At 33.8% G+C, this 16,957-nt stretch overlaps 1 protein-coding gene across 1 annotated transcript in view; it reads left to right on the top strand.

Annotated features, from left to right (window-relative positions):
• Positions 1-430: 430 nt before the first annotated feature.
• The window catches only part of LOC148308691 (uncharacterized), a 218,862-nt gene continuing 202,335 nt past the window's right edge, over positions 431-16,957 (top strand). The window contains exon 1 of the mRNA XM_088261313.1: positions 431-863. The gene's annotated coding sequence lies outside the window, so the exon portion shown is untranslated. The remainder of the gene's footprint in view (positions 864-16,957) is intronic.

Genomic DNA, 16,957 nt, shown 5'->3' with positions numbered 1-16,957 from the left:
GGACAAGCGCTTTATTTCTGCAAAAAGCAAGGGGATTTTCAAGTAAATTTATAATTTTTTATTACATTACAGCAATTTCATAACATTTATATTAAGAAAAACCCATTTAAATACGAAAAAATTGATGACATAAAATTTATGACACGCGCCCGGTCTAGGGAAAATTCTAAACGCGCCCGCTGGAGGTTCAATCCAATAACCTTGTTTAATTTAGGATATATTACCCAAAAAACATTAATGATGTCTATTTGATTAAGCATTACATTGCACATATCGCATGCTCGATTTATCTTGTACAACTTTCCCTCATATTAGGCGGTACGTGTCTCGACGTTATCGGGGGGTTCGTCTCAAGGTGCAAGGTGGCGAGGAGAGGCGCCCGCGAGCCGGCGCCGCGCATGCGCCCGCCCGCGCGGCCACACGCCGACACTGCGCCAAAGCCGAGCGCGCCGTCCGCCGAGATGCACGTCCCCCGCGGCCCGAGCGAGCTAGCCGCGCGCCGCTGTATTATTGATCACCCGACCCCAGCGGCGAGCCGCTCGTAATTGCGCCAAGTATCCGCACTCTCGAATCCCGCGACGTAATAACCGCGCGTGCACTGCGACCGTTCCCGATGCGATATTTGTTTACGCCGGATGCGCGAATTTACGCGAAAGTATGGATCTTGGACCGCGCCGCCTCTTTCCGTACGTTTCCGCGCATAAATAAATCAACCGCCGTCGGTTATCATCTCTATCATCAAAAATAAATGGGAAATTTCGGCTTTGCGCGCTTTGAAGATCGGCTGACAGATCCACAGACCCGCAGATCCACAGATCCACAGATCCACCTACCGGCCGGCTGCCCCATGTGCTGTATATTAGGTAAGCGTCACATCACTTTATTTTTGCGTTTCGGAGCTGATTGTTCTGGAAAATAAATATTTATCCGGGGAATCATCTTTTGAACATTTGTTATTTTATGTAACTATTTTTTTTCCAACAGCATTATGTGTAAAAAATATTTCTTCCACAGGATATTTTTCAAAAATGCATATTTACATTAAAAACGAGCTGTTTATGCGAATTTATGATAATGAAATGCTTATTTGTTATTCTCCTGTGTTTTGCGAATTATGCCTAGGAAAATCCTTCCCTACTTTGTGTTCGCTCCAGACAGACACTGTACTACGTATATACACCATACCGTGTACATGTCTGCCGAGAATCGAATCCAGAACCCTTTCACCTTAGCGCCTGCGCTCGGCTATATTGTATCTTGAGGTCGTTATGAAAATGGATTTTGGTAGAAGTACAGTCTCTTCCTGATGCTGTTACTTTATTATGGTAACAGGCGACTAATCAGGGGCGCCTACTGTGTCTCGACTCTCCAGCACACATCGTATCGTAGTGTGATGGTCCTTATATGAACATTCACGTTCTGGATAAAGTTTATGAAGCAGGTTTATTAAGTATTGATTAAAGGAAATGTAATAAGGCTAATCGACTTAATCGTTCATTTTATGGGTAAAGTTTATAAATGGGGTTATTTTGTATTAATTATGGGTATTTAATCAAGCTAATCGATCAAATCGTCCACTTTCTGGGTGAAGTTAATAAATGGGGTTATTTTGTATTAACTATGGGTATTTAACAAGGCTAATCGAACAAATCGTCCACTTTCTAGGTGAAGTTAATAAATGGGGTTATTTTGTATTAACTATGGGTATTTAATAGGGCTAATCGATCAAATCGTCCACTTTCTGGGTGAAGGTAATAAATGGGGTTTTTTGTATTGACTATGGGTATTTAATAAGGCTAATCGATAAAATTGTCCACTTTCTGGGTGAAGTTAATAAACGTGGTTATTTTGTATTAACTATGGGTATTTAATAAGGCTAATCGATCAAATCGTCCAATTTCTGGGTGAAGTTAATAAATGGGGTTATTTTGTATTAACTATGAGTATTTAATAGGGCTAATCGATCAAATCGTCCACTTTCTAGGTGAAGTTAATAAACGTGGTTATTTTGCATTAACTGTGGGTATTAAATAAGGCTAATCGGTCAAATCGTCCACTTTCTGGGTAAAATAAAAAACAATTAAATAAAGCTGACCGACCTAATTGTCACTTTCTGGGTAAAATAAATGAATTGACGTTTTTGATTTTGGGGTCCGTTGCGCGTAAATTCGACCACGATAAACTGTTGTAGCCGCTTTTATTTTTCAAAACCGGACTGCCGGACGGTAAATTCCGTGTACTGCACAAGCTGCCTTAGTATATTAATAGTGAGATATGTTGTTAATATAATAAAAAATCTTGCATAATTTACGAAAAGAAAAAATGTATTACACAGCATTTAATCCAATACGTCAAGATGTGCGAGTCTCTAGAGGTTAAAAAATAATCAGTAACACGAGACTTCTTCTTCTTTATCTTCTTCTACTTGGTGTAGGGACTTGTGGGCTGCTTTTAAGAGGGATTAGCCTCCTGCAATGCCAATTCCCAGCGGTCGATACATCTCTTTGGTTGTCTGCCCAGGAGTCGTCTACCTTGTGCTTGGCTGTACAGCGCAATGTGGGGGAGTCTGGATGGTTCCGTTTTCCTTACTTGCGCAAACCATTGTCTCCTTCGTTGCTTTCCCCACCTAACGACATCTTCGATCTCGCATATTTCCCTTATCCTGGCGTTCCTTATTTTGTCTCGTGGACTGTTGCCAGATATGCTTCTTAGAGTCTTCATTTCTGACACTCTAAGCGCGTTTTTTTGGGACAAAACGAGAATGTACTATCTTCTACAACTCTTATCCGCACTCCAATAGTGCATAGGGCACTGCATCATTTAAACGCAGTGTTATCTTGATCGTTAATACGCGAAGGAAAGGTGATCAGCCCTCCTTTTCAGGTACCAGTCCAGGGTAATATTGAATAAATATTGTAGTGGAAAAATAACTTTTATTTATTTGATTCCCCCTGCGAATTGAACGTGGGACCTCCAGAACGGTAGCCAAGCGTGCTGACCATTACACTATTGAGGCGGTCAGAATGTATTACACAACGTTTAATGCAATATCTCAAGGTGTGCGAGTCCCTTGAGGTTAAAAAAATACTTGGTAACACGAGACATGTCTCCAAAATCATAAATGGCTTCGATATCTCCCCCCATATGTATAAGTATTATATTTGAATATTGCATAGAAATTGCATGTCTGTAAGAGATTCCTATTGGGCATCGATTTCATACGAGAGGTCATGTTTTAACTGCGTGCGGTACTTTAAATATTAATTAAATTTAAATATTTGTTACTTTGATTATGTTGGTAAAAAGGGATATTTCTTGGTTTCTTCGACCGTATAATACAATTGATCAATTGCTTTACAAATCGCTCACTCCTTTCAAAAACGTCATATATCAAAAATCGTCAATTTTCAGTTGTGCATGTTTTCGGAATACCCAGAAAATGTACTACATCCCAGAAAAAGCGGCATTTTTTTACTTAACATTTACCCGCTACAGGGCAGAAAGTGTTGTTTTTGCATTTTGAAGAAAAGGTACTGTTTAATTATTTTTTAAATGTACTAAATATTATGCGAATGGGGAAAAAACCTTCAGGTTTTACCTAAAATGATGTGTTGCACAGTAAAAAGTTCAATAAGTGGCTTGATATTTATTTTTAATACTTTTCATTATATTTTTCAACTTAAAAAACGATCTCCTGAAAAATCAAGTTTTTTGATATATCGCTCACTCCTATCAAGAACGTCATAAATCAAAAATCGTCAATTTTCAGTTATACGTGTTTTCGGAATGCCCAGAAAATGTACTACATCCCAGCAAAAGAGGCATACTTTAAACTTAATATTTACCCGCTACAGGGCAGAAAGTGTTGTTTTTGCATTTTGAAGAAAAGGTATTGTTTAATTATTTTTTTAAATATACTAAATATTTTTCAAATGGAGAAAAAACCTTCAGGTTTTACCTAAAAACATCTGTTGCACAGTAAAAAGTTCAATAAGTGGCTTGATATTTATTTTTAATACTTTTCATTTTTTTTTAAACTTTAAAAACGATCTCCTAAAAAAGCAAGTTTTTTATATATGACGTTGTTGAAAGGAGTGAGCGAAATGTCGAGGTTATTAGAAATTGAAGTTCACATATAAAGTTCAATTTTTGTACACAACTTTAAATTTAACTTCCGTATAAAATAAAATCAAATGAAACTTTAAATTTAACTTCCGTATAAAATAAAATCAAATGAAACCCTGAAGAGGGCAACAGGTTGTTGCCAAAACTAGTTGGTTAATAAAAATGTGAGTGGATCAGAACACAAAGTATTTTTATTTCTCGAAATAATATAAAATCACAAGGTTGGGATTGCATACGGAAATTCACGTTTTCTTTTCGTAATGAAGATAATTTTGACATTACTTCTATTCGGTAAAAAAATACACATTTATTTTTTTCGGGACTTAATTTTCCTGAGTTTAAAAAGAAAATAATCTAGAAGTCAATTTAAATCTGGGCTTCTCGCTTAGGAGTTATTTTACATTTTGGCATTTCAGCACATATCAAGCATATGGAAGTTTGGGTATTTACAGGGCTTATGACTTGTAATAGGCTGGTTAAGTGATCAATTAACACTAAACATTCACCATTCTATTCATGATTGACAACCATACTACTCAACTACTACTACTATTTCAGTATGTAAAATAATGCGGTTAAGATCTTGCATATATCTAAATAAAAGGGTCTCTCTTAATAAACCTTTCTCAAACCAACTATTGATGGCTTCCACGAACTCACATATAAAGCGTCATGAGTGTGGTTGTCAATCACGGGTAGAATGGTGAATGTTACAGGTTATAACCCCAGTAAATACTTATATTCTTGTTCATCTTTGTTGAGATGTCAATATGTAATGTAATTTTTATCTATACTATGTAGATAGTGTTAACTTCCGTTTGGAACTTTAAATTATGTTTTTTTCCATTAGTTTTACATTGAAATTGAGAATTAAATGGCCATTTATATCTTACAATGAGTTGTAATATTACAAAGAAAATATTGTTACAAAATACGTATAGATAAACGAAAAAAACGAAGTACAACTTACCAATTTTGTTTCCGCGAAAAGTGAGTTCTGCAAAGCTGTGATATCAAACAGATATGTACATTTTTACGTATCACGGTAAATCAAAAATATGCAAAAAGTTGATGTATACAATGTTTTATATATTGCGTATAATGTATATTTTTTCGCTGATAACTCATCCCTGCTCTATTCCTTTCATTACTGGATATCGTCAATTGAATCGGGATGTCGTTTATTGGCAGTATTATGCGCCCGGCATATAAAAGAGGTGGACATTGAGCGAGCAGCATTTACTTGCTAGTCATTTTTATTTATAACGTTGCAAACATTTAGTTACCTTAACTCCGAGAGATATTAAATTTTAAAAACCGATTTGTTTTAACGATGGCACAGAGTGTTTATAAAGTATCGAACACATTTTACTTTTTAATTATTCATGTTTCTTTCGCAGTATTTCTAGCAAAGTAACCATGCTGCAAATAATTAAGGTAGTTTTAAGTCTCATAGCATAAGGGTTAAATGAAAGGCTTCGGCAGTGTTTGCAATGGATCATTTTCAGACGGGAAGAATATCTAATTTAACATACTCAACCTATAAAGGATTGTATTAGATTCGGTTTGTGTTTATAACAACCGCTATAATCAATATTTTCATTCATCATTTTCTTTTGCAAAATTCGCTTTCGTAAAAACGTTGTTTTCGTAAGTTGGCAACGAATAGCGTCACAGAAACGAATCCACACTACTACCATTACAGCCATAACACACCCGATGACGTAATATTTGATGACGTATAGCGATGTTCGTTTTTCTTTTTATTCAAATATCTAATGTTTAAACCTTCATATCTCCCTTCTTTATCTACAGATTTCAAGAAGAATCGTACCGATAGTCATGTGATTTATATTAATTTATTAGCCTATAACATATAATGAGAAAAATCCATTGGTCGTGGAGATTGTTCGGATAGAGTACATTATGTACATTGGCTAGCTAATTTAGAATGTTGTCCGGTGTATATGGCGTACTGCATGGTGATGCATGCATATCGCATGGTTACTAGATCGCTTCCTGCCGAAGTGAGGATACAACGTATTATCAGCAATCTTCCTGTCTTAGCAGTAATAACATCTCCATAGAGCATTAAAGACAATTGCGAAAAATCCTTACCAAACTCGTGAAATGATATTATCGTCACTTTTAGGACCGACATGCGATAAATAGCAACATACTTTCTTGAAGCCCAAGTAACATGTAATTGAATTGTTTACCTTAAACACCGTTTTTGTATTGAAAAAGTATTTTTCGAAATAAATATATGGTTTTGAAAAGAAAAGAGTCATTAAAAAGTAAGGAGTCAAAAATATTACATAAATATTTTTTCAATATTTATTATTAAAAAAAAGTCAGATTCCAATACACATTCTAGAACAAAAATTGAGTGCGGAAAGACGTCTAGCCCCTAGCGCAGCCGATCGCGTTCTGTTTCTGAACGTTTGATATCTCAGCCTTGACAGGAAATTCATTTTTAATAAATAAAAAAATATGTATCGTTAATAAGTAAATTCTGAAGAAGAAAAAACTTCAGTTCAGTCGTTTAGTTTTTCAGGTATTACGTCCGCTAATTTTGAAAAAATCGTATAAATAAAAACTGGAGAAAACACGATTCAATGTTTTCAATAACAAAGCGACCGCTCGTATATCTGGCTTGCCGCTCGTCTGCTTTCGGCTTTATATTATTGGAAATATTTAAAATTCTCCTCTGTCACTACGTAAACATATTCTTAGATAGTTTATCAATCGATTTAAGCAATAATAATTATAAAAAATGACATTCTGATTACACCCTCTTAACACCGCATCGATTCAAGCGGTATCCTATGCGCCATTTGGCACGGACAGGAATAAGAATTACCCTGTTAGCATATTTTATTAAAATAACTGCAAAGGCCAATTTACGTACAAAAGACGTATATAGCCGGCTGTTATCAACAATTATTAAAACATGGGAAGAAAGGAAGAGAAACTTTCAAATTGTCACTAACATATCGCTCACTCCTTTCATATCATATCGCTCAATCAAAAATTGTCCTTTTTTGTTGTGCATGTTTTCGATATCCCAGCAAAACCGGCATGTTTTTAACTTAATATTCACCCGCTACATGGCAGAAAGTTTTGTTTTTGCATTTTTATGAAAAGGTATTGTTTAATTAATTTTTTAATGTACTATGTATTTTTTAAATGGAGAAAAAACATTCCGGTTTTACCTCAAAAGATCTGTTGCACAGTAAAAAGTTCAATAAGTGTTTTGATATTTATTTTTAATACATTTTATTATATTTTTAAACTTTAAAAACGCTCTCCTGAAAAATCAAGTTTTTTGATATATGACGTTGTTGATATAATTTATTCTGTTAGCCAATTTTTATATTTTTGTTTGGAGCTTTAGTTTAACATTTAGACATCGACATGTCGCTTTAAAATCAAGTAAAAAAAATTAGTTAGCATGTTTTTTTGTCACCCGCGGCAACTTAAAACGATAAAAATAAACCTTTCTTTAGAATCGCCTTGTGAATACGTATGTGCTGTCTCGACTAGACCATTGCGATGCAATTTATGCAAATCTTCAAAAGTGTCCAATTGACAAGCTCTAATCAGTTTTCAATGCCACAGCACGATTGATAACCGGAACATCCAAATATTCACACATCTCAGAGCACTTATGAAAACTTTACTAGTTAAAGTGTCATGAAAGTTTGGCTGGACAGTTTTTAAGGCATATATGGGCAACTACCGGGTAATATCATATATGGCCCGCCCGTCGAGCTATTTTGTCATCTGATATCTTTCCTTTCAAGGACGTCATAAATAAAAAAAAGATTATTTGAGATAACATTTTTAAAGTTTAAAAATAAAATACAATGTGATAAAAATAAATAGCACGACACTTATTGAACTCTTTACTGTGCAACAAATCTTTAAAGGTAAAACCTGAATGTTTTTTCTCCATTTGAAAAATATTTTGTATATTTTAAAAAATAATTAAACAATACCTTTTCTTCAAAATGCAAAACAACACTTTCTGCCCTGTAGCGGGTAAATATTAAGTAAAAAATATGCCGCTTTTGCTGGGATATAGTACATTTTCTGGGCATTCCGAAAACATGCACAACTGAAAATTGACGATTTTTGATTTATGACGTTCTTGAAAGGAGTGAGCGATATAAGGAACCGCATGTAATTACTTATGCGGTTAAGGCATATAAGTTTTACGTTAAAAGATTTAATACATTTTAAAAGTGTATCCTGTATCCTGTTCCATTTGCAATTTTGCAAATGGAACTTAAAGTGAAGGCTATAAATCATTAAAATTTTATGTTTTCATTTGACGCGCTTGCCATTTCCCATAGATTTGAAGTTCCATGCTGGTCCCATAAAACTTAACAGCAGATTCCTCATTTAACTGCCGACCACAAGAATTAATGTGTCTCTGTTATGGTTTTGTAAAAAAATCACATTTAAAGTCATTAAATTTTCCTCACTTTTAATGTTCTTAAATATATGTGTGGCTTCAACTCGCATCCACCCACTGCTGGGTGAAGGTCTCCTTTAAATGCCAGTCACTCCTTGCGGTTTTGGGCCTTCCTCGAACACTACTTTAATTTGGCGATGTCGTCTGTCCATCTCGCTGGTTGACGGCCTACGTTTCTGCGTCCAGTTCTCGGTCGCCACTCCAAAACTTTTCCTCATCACCTGTCATCTTCTCATCTGGACACATATCTAGCCCGCCCACTCAAATATATATTGAATATTAAAATATCATTTAGACGGGATTACGAAAACAATGAAATCGGCTAATTATAACGCGACCGCAAGCAGTTAATGTTGTATATTGTAATTACTATATAATTTAAAAAAGAGACTTGTGGTCCTTTAATTTTAATTTTATTTCTTTGGACATTGTACAGAACAGTTACATAAATACATTTACAATATTTAGTAACAAAAAAACAAGTATTTTTACCATTCCGTTTACAATATTTCACAAATGTCATTAAATATAAATAATTTATTATTAGATTAAAACCAATATTTTTAGCTTTTCCACATTTTTATTTGACCAGCGACCGGGTTTCGTCGTTACCGACATCATCAGACTGGTCTGATGATGTCGGTAACGACGAAACCTGGTCGCTGGTCAAATAAAAAAGTGGAAAAGCTAAAAATATTGGTTTTAATCTAATAATAAATTAAAAATGCAATTCCATCACGAAGTGTCAGTGGATAATATAAATCTATTAAATATAAATACCTGGAGAGGGGCTGGGGGAAGGAAAAGGGGAAAAGGGAAAGAACAAAGCTCAAGTCCAAGACAAATTATATTAAAATTGGGACACACTCGTACCATGATATTAATATTGGCTAACTATATACTATGCACGCGATTGCAGTTCTGACAATGTCGAGTAGAACATAATTCCCATATTCATCGTTGACCAATTTTGATGAACGATAAATATAGGAACCTTGTTTAGAGTTTGTTCTATTCGTGGGAAGCGCGTACAAAGCGGACGAGAGAACCTGACATTTTCCGTTTTCATCCCTCCAACAAATAAAGTTCCAACTCAGAAAATGTGAGGGATATTTCAATATTGATACTTAAAATTTATGTAATATAAATGGAATGTTTGAATTTTAATTAATTCACACATGTGATGAAAACTAATTTATTGATTAATACTCAGTAGGTTATGAAAACTAAAAAAAAATCTACATACTTTACATATAACTACGTTTGCGTTAATATTAATTGTGATAGTAAAAGTTTCAAAATCAAACACATATTATTCGATTTTTAACACATGCATCTAGACTCTAGGTTCTAGAGAGTAGCAAATTTTATATAAAAGAACAAAATATATAAATATATCGTAGTTATACAGAAGAGAGTGACCAAGAGCATTTTTTACAAAAACGTGATTATTGACTATTTGAAATCTTACTAGTTTAATATTGAAAAAAATCCCAAAGCGATGCCGGCTCAAACCGATACCTTTGAGCCGGGAGTCCTCTATGTGTCTTATGGTCTTCTCAGCTCCACACTCACAATCAGAGTTGTTCCTTTTCCTCCACCTCCAGAACAAGAAGTTGCAGCAACCCTGTATCGTTTATGCTCTGTTCTGCTGTACCCATGCCATTCGAGGGAGATCAAAATTCCGGTACTCGAAATGTTGGGTCCACGATTAATCGTTTGTTTATTACGTGTTCAGTGACTCATATTTCTTTTCACATTTCCTATATGTTGGTTTCGTCTGCCTTGTAAAATAGGTTTACAGAATTTGAACCCTTCTGAAAGTCGATGAAAAATATATCCAAAAACTGGGTTTGTTTTTCATATTATTTTTTCCACAATGTTAAAGCAAAACAAATAGATAATATTACAAAATTACTGTTTGAATTTTTGCAATCTTTCTTCAATTATTGACGTAATTCAATAAATGAAATGTCATTGTGAAAATGTCTTATCGTTAACCTCCCGCGGACTTGATGATTTCATAAATGTGTCATTATTTTTTAGTTGCTAACCAATTTGTAGGAAATTTGTCTTCGTGTAATCATGCTCTCAGTAGGGGAGCAAAATAGTAACCGAGGGATGCCAATTGCAAAACGTAATGGCCAAATAAGATGTCTCGACACTAATACGGCGCTGATGATTGAAGTCGTATTGGATGCCGTTCGAAAAACATTTCCGTCATAAAAACAGTAAATTAATAACGTCTTCACTCGGAGGAAACAGATTAAGGAATGTCGAGTCGCGAAATTCAATCATCGTGGAAAGGAAGCGACAATTTACGTCTCAAATTTCGTTATTCTAGTTGCGCTAGTCAACCAAGACACGAATGAGAAGTAGAGCAAACAGGCTTGATTCTTCATATTTAGCACTTTTAAAGGATTCCTTTATAATAAACAGATTTTAACTACTTTTGACCCTAAGTACCAAGAAAACAACACCATATTAATAAAACATTGTCGAAAAATAGACATTTCTCTAAAATTGTAAAAGAAAAAAGCTTTTTTTTTACCACTTGAGTTCTATTTATTATGACGACTAGTTTCAGAAGCTATGTTTCCATCTTCAGGTCTAAATGTAAACTTATGTTTTTTTTATATTTAGACCTGAAAATGGAAGCATGGCTTTCGAAACTCAAAATAAACTCAAGTGGTAAAAAAAAGTGTTTTTCTTTTACAATTTCATCATGTCATACCACAAAGTGAATGCCGAAACAATAAATAAGACATTTTCTAAGTTATAGTAAAGAACATGTTGACAACATTTTAAATGTGTGTCCTTATACTTACTTTCCAAATACTTTCTCAATGTAACATCGATGGCTGTTGTGAACTCATGAGATTAATGATATCTGGGAGTTTCAAAGATTTGAGTAGTGTTGTTGTCGTTCATGGGTAGAATGGTGAATGTTGCACGTGTGTAAAGTGATAACTTAACCAGCCTATGACAAGGCGTAAGCCATACTCTGATTTCCTTATTCTTCTTCGTCTATGTAGAGATGTAATTTTTTCCTACTAATGTTGGTATGCAACTAGAAGTTCGACTAATTGTGAACTTTTTCACTAAAAGTGTGTTACTTTTTCGGTATGAATCTAAAACCGAATTACGTTATGAGATCTTTAAAAAAAAGTCGTTAGTTTATTTCGGTTTTAATTCAATTTAAGATTTAAAAATGAAAAATGATAAGTGTGGTTGTGAAAATCTACGTTCATATTTGATTTACAACATTTTGAATGTGTCCAAATACTTGTTCACAAATCTCCAATTATAGGAGTTGATTTTCATATTATTTTTTGACATCTCATCAAAGATGAAGAAGAATATGGAAGTCTGGGCATTCACGGAGTTGACGACCGTCTTAGGGTGGTTTAAGTGATCCCTTTACACACGTGTAACATTCACCATTCTACTCATGAATTACAACAACACTACTCAAATTCTTGGAAATTCTATATAAGTATATGAACCAATTCAGAAAAACTGTTATTGAATCACTAGAACTTCACCAGAGACATCTATTGGTGAAATGTAGAGAAACAATACTCAAAAACAGATAAGAATGTAATAAACAAGAAAAAAGTGGGCGAAATGTAAAATAAAAAATAATAAAAAGTACAGCGAATAGGCATAAGTATATAAAACAAAAATAAAAACAAAAAGTAAGAATCATGTTTAAAGGAAAAATATAAAATATAACTAATTGCCAACACAAATAAAATAGCGTATGGACACCGTGAAATAAAAACCTCGACTTGAAAAAAACTACTGTCAAAGAGCGCTTGTGCACTACACGGAATTTTATTGTCCGGCAGTCCGGTTGCCATGATAAAACGGATGATTGGCTTGTACTTTTGTTTGTATTTATTCGGATCGGTGCGCTCGATCGTTGCGCGATCACGGTGCGCGTGAATTCGATCACGCTAAACTGTCACTTTTATTTTTAAAAAAATTAAAAAACTGACTGCTGGACAGTGAAATACCGTGCACGTGGAATTTTTCCGTCCGCATCGTTTTTATTTTTTTTTTAATAAAAGCGACTATGACAGTTTAGCGTGATCGAAATTACGCGCACCGTGATCACGCACCGATCCGAAGAAAAACGGCCAAAAGCACAAACCAATCATCCGTTTTATCATGCTAACTGGACTGCCGGACAGTAAAATTCCGTGTAGTGCACAAGCGCCTTAAGTAGTGACGTCAATGACTGAGTCAATATAAATCCGGTCTAAGTGCGAGTGCGAATGCATAGTACTGCACGAAAGGGGAATCCAACCTTGAACCGCTACTAGATAGGAAGTTATATGGTCAGTGTCCCATACATCCCAAGGTCAGTCCGTATAAAATCATTGTTAATCGTAACAGCCGGACTTCATATGAATTCTTATGGTTTATACTTCCCGCTCCAAGAACATTACGTCACGTTTAACCAAAGTTTAGCGCGATGTTTTAAAATGTAACAAAAATATAACATCCTGAATTTTATCTTTAAATTTATAATTATATTTTTGTTATATCGCTGACTCCCTTCAAGAACGTCATAAATCAAAAATCGTCAATTATCAGCTGTGCATGTTTTCGGAATGCCCAGAAAATGTACTATATCCCAGTAAAAGAGGCATGTTTTTAACTTAATATTTACCCGCTACAGGGCAGAAAGTGTTGTATTTGCATTTTGAAGAAAAGGTATTGTTTAATTATTTTTTTAAATACACTTTATATTTTTCAAATGGAGAAAAAACCTTCAGGTTTTATAACTAAAAAAAGTCTGTCGCACAGTAAAAAGTTCAATAAGTGGCTTGATATTTATTTTTAATACATTATATTATATTTTTAAACTTTAAAAACGTTCTCCTAAAAAATCAAGTTTTTATTTATTTATGACGTTCTTGAAAGGAGTGAGCGATATGGCAACTGTGCATTGAATGCATGTTTGATATCAGCGAGTGATTAAAATCTTATCGACATACATTTTTTTCCGTATTCAAATTTTTTTAGCATTTCACAATATATTTTAATTACAAGAACAAAATTTAAGTATTGAACAGACTTTTCTCGGTGGAACTGCATTTTATATAATAAAATAACAAGTATGTAATTTTTGCACATTATTTTAGTGACCAGCGACCGGGTTTTGTCGTATCCAACATCATCAGACTGGTTTCGCCGTAACCGACATCATCAGACAAGATGTGGGTTACGATGAAACCCGGCTACTGGTCAAATAAAATTCATGTGGGAAAAATTACATAGTTGATATTTTATTATACAAGTACAAAAAATATTAATAGTATTATTGAAAATATTATATTAATATATTATTATAAGTATTTATTTTTTATTTAATTTTTTATTTATACGTAACTATTATGTGATGTGCATGAATATGAGTAAATATATGTATGGCAAACTCATATTTTGATTACTGTGATAATGCGTACAATTTAAATAAAATAAATACAGGGTGGCGCAAAATTGATCACCCTATAGGAAGATGTTATATATTTTTTAAATCAATCATCCAATTTTACTTTGTACTTGGCTTACTTTCACAATTTTTATTTTGTCCACTTTTGGCACATTCAGTTTGTTTTTTAGATTAATAAAAAATAATTAGGGAATCCTATCGAGATCAACCATTATAATATTAATTTAATTTGTAATTTATTTATACGATTTTCGAAAAATTATGGCCTTTACCCACCTACTTTATAAAATTTACAAAAAGCATATCGGTAGTGTAAAGGCTAAGGGGTATACCTGTCTCAGACCAAATTTTACAGGAGAGCAAAAACAAACTTGTAAAATTCAATAACTCATTTTTTTAATGTATTTTTAAATGTACATAAGTATCTCAATAAAACTAAATAAGTATTCCAACTTGAGCTTTATCCTTTTGCCAGATTATGGAATACACTATTTTAGACATTTTGTGGAACAAACTTAGAAAATTAAATATTTGACAGATATACCCCTTTTCCATTACATTACCGATAAAAGGAACTGATTTTCTGTACTGATCAAGTTCATATATATTCTTATTGTAAGTTTAACTGTAATATCTTACTTTATGTAGCTCATCTTATAAAAAATAGGAATTATTTTTTTATTATAAAACATTGAAATTTTATTTTGCAAACAAGGTATTTAGTAAACCCTTTATACCGTAATTGGTACATTACTATGATTTGACATAACAGGCTTGGGCACTTTTGAATGTAACCTCCTTATATTGAACTTCTCGTTGATTAGCTTTCAGCATCAGTACCTACCATTTGACTACGACACATAATAAGATTCAAAGAGGAAAGAAGAAGGACCAAAAAGCGGAGAGCACTAGTCGCTATGGATACTCTTAACCTACAGGTACCATGTATTTTAAACAATGGACCCTGTAATTCCAGAGCATTCCTTTCGACTGTAAATCTTCACGAATCTGGGCGTGGACTTGGCGACATCGTTCAGCGGACACCAATGCAGCAATGAGCGTATTCACAATTACTGTTAAAGCGCTTGTGCACTACACAGAATTTTACGATGTTAGCATGATAAAACGGATGATTGGCTTGTGCTCAGTCTGTCTTTCTTCGGATCGGTGAGCGATCACGGTGCGCGTGAATTCGATCACGTTAAACTGTCGTTGTCGCTTTAATTTGAAAAAAAAACGGTGTGCCGGACAGTAAAATTCCGTGTTGTGCACAAGCGCCCTTACAAATTGACCTTGTGACGAAATATCCATTTGTAAAAAAGCCAATTCTCACCCCCTGCTTCCAATCCTTATCCAATTAAAATTGTACATTTCCGGTGGTCAAAAAACATGTATTCGTGAAAAAACCCACAGCGAATGTAACCGCCTTCCGTTATGTTTTGTTAAAGGTAAACTATCTGAAATCATGTAAGATTTCAGAAAATTTACCTTTCAAGTATTTGCTTTTTTGGTTGATTCATGATTTACGTACAATTTCGCACGAATTTATTTCTTTACAGTTTATGTTAACAGTCAAAATGTAATTTTATGTCGTTTTAAGTAATTGAACACTTGTATTGTACCACTTATTAAGTTTTATCTCATTAAATGCAAATCACAAAAATCACAAAAACTGTAAACACCTATCGATGAAAACAACTGTAGTTTTCCAAACTAGTCGTGTGTAATGAAATAAAACTCAAGTAGTGGTAATATACAAGTGTTTATTTAAAAAATATATTTTAAATCACATTACGTTAAAAAATCAGAAATAATAAAATGAAAACATTAATTACACATCAAATAATAAACTAAATCACGGCAATCAAATAAAAAAATAAAATGAAAATTATAATTTAAAACAAAGTAAACGATGAATGATAAGGAGAGTGTTATATTACCATACCACAAAGTTATCAACGCTTTTAATATACAAAATATATACTTATATCAATAAAAATGATGGTTCGGTTGTACCTAAATTATCGTTGATTGAAGCAAGCTCCTTAAATTGCCTGTAACTGAGGGCCTTTGCCCTACGTATATATTGAAAGCTGTCCCACCGCATCTAATACAGCAGAATCTAGGCTTTCTGACAGATCTGCTCTTGCTAAGCAATTTTTTAAACTATGTTGCGAAATTTATTGAAAATGTTAAACAATATGAAATTGTATCCTGATTTTACTGTGATTTTACTGTGAATATTGAAAGCTTTTAAATTTAAATTTACCCTACGTCTGTTCAATATTTCATAAAATGTTGAGTAGTCTCTTCTGTACTTTGATTGATTTCAGTTTTACATGGAGATACCACCTGAGACCGGTGCCAGAGACTCGTGAGGTTCGAGGGCTACTCCCAAATTACATTATGCCATGTTTTTATCAATGGACCCTGTAGTTCCGGAGCATTCCTCAACCTCCATTCATCATGGGACTTCGTAGAAATCATCACATCGCCTCCACTCAAATGCTGGCTCACACTTGTTTGAAATATTTTCAATTTGTTATCTGTTCATTTATGATTCCCACCTTTGAAAGCATCGCTATATGTCAGCGGTCAGGGAACTTTTTTAACCATTGCCTCAACATATTTTTGCGATATTACCCGCCCCCCCCCCCCCCATTTCGAAAAGAAGGCAATCAATGATGTACATTTAAAATTAAACTTATTTATTGAATTAATTTTCACGACAAAGAAAAAAAGTTACACGAAAATAGTAAGTATGTAATACACAAACAAAATTAAATTCTCAAATTGGATCAAACGAAAATTCAGGTTTTCATGTTGCTTCATGTTTGATACAATCATTTTAAAATTGGGATTTTTTGATTTTAGAGCAATTTGAATAG

The sequence above is a fragment of the Brachycentrus maculatus genome, unplaced genomic scaffold (assembly GCF_059751285.1).
Source record: "Brachycentrus maculatus isolate JH-2025_06_01 unplaced genomic scaffold, ASM5975128v1 h1tg000153l, whole genome shotgun sequence".
In the NCBI taxonomy this organism is placed as follows: Eukaryota; Metazoa; Arthropoda; class Insecta; order Trichoptera; family Brachycentridae; genus Brachycentrus; species Brachycentrus maculatus.
This window is presented reverse-complemented; position numbering and strand designations above follow the sequence as displayed.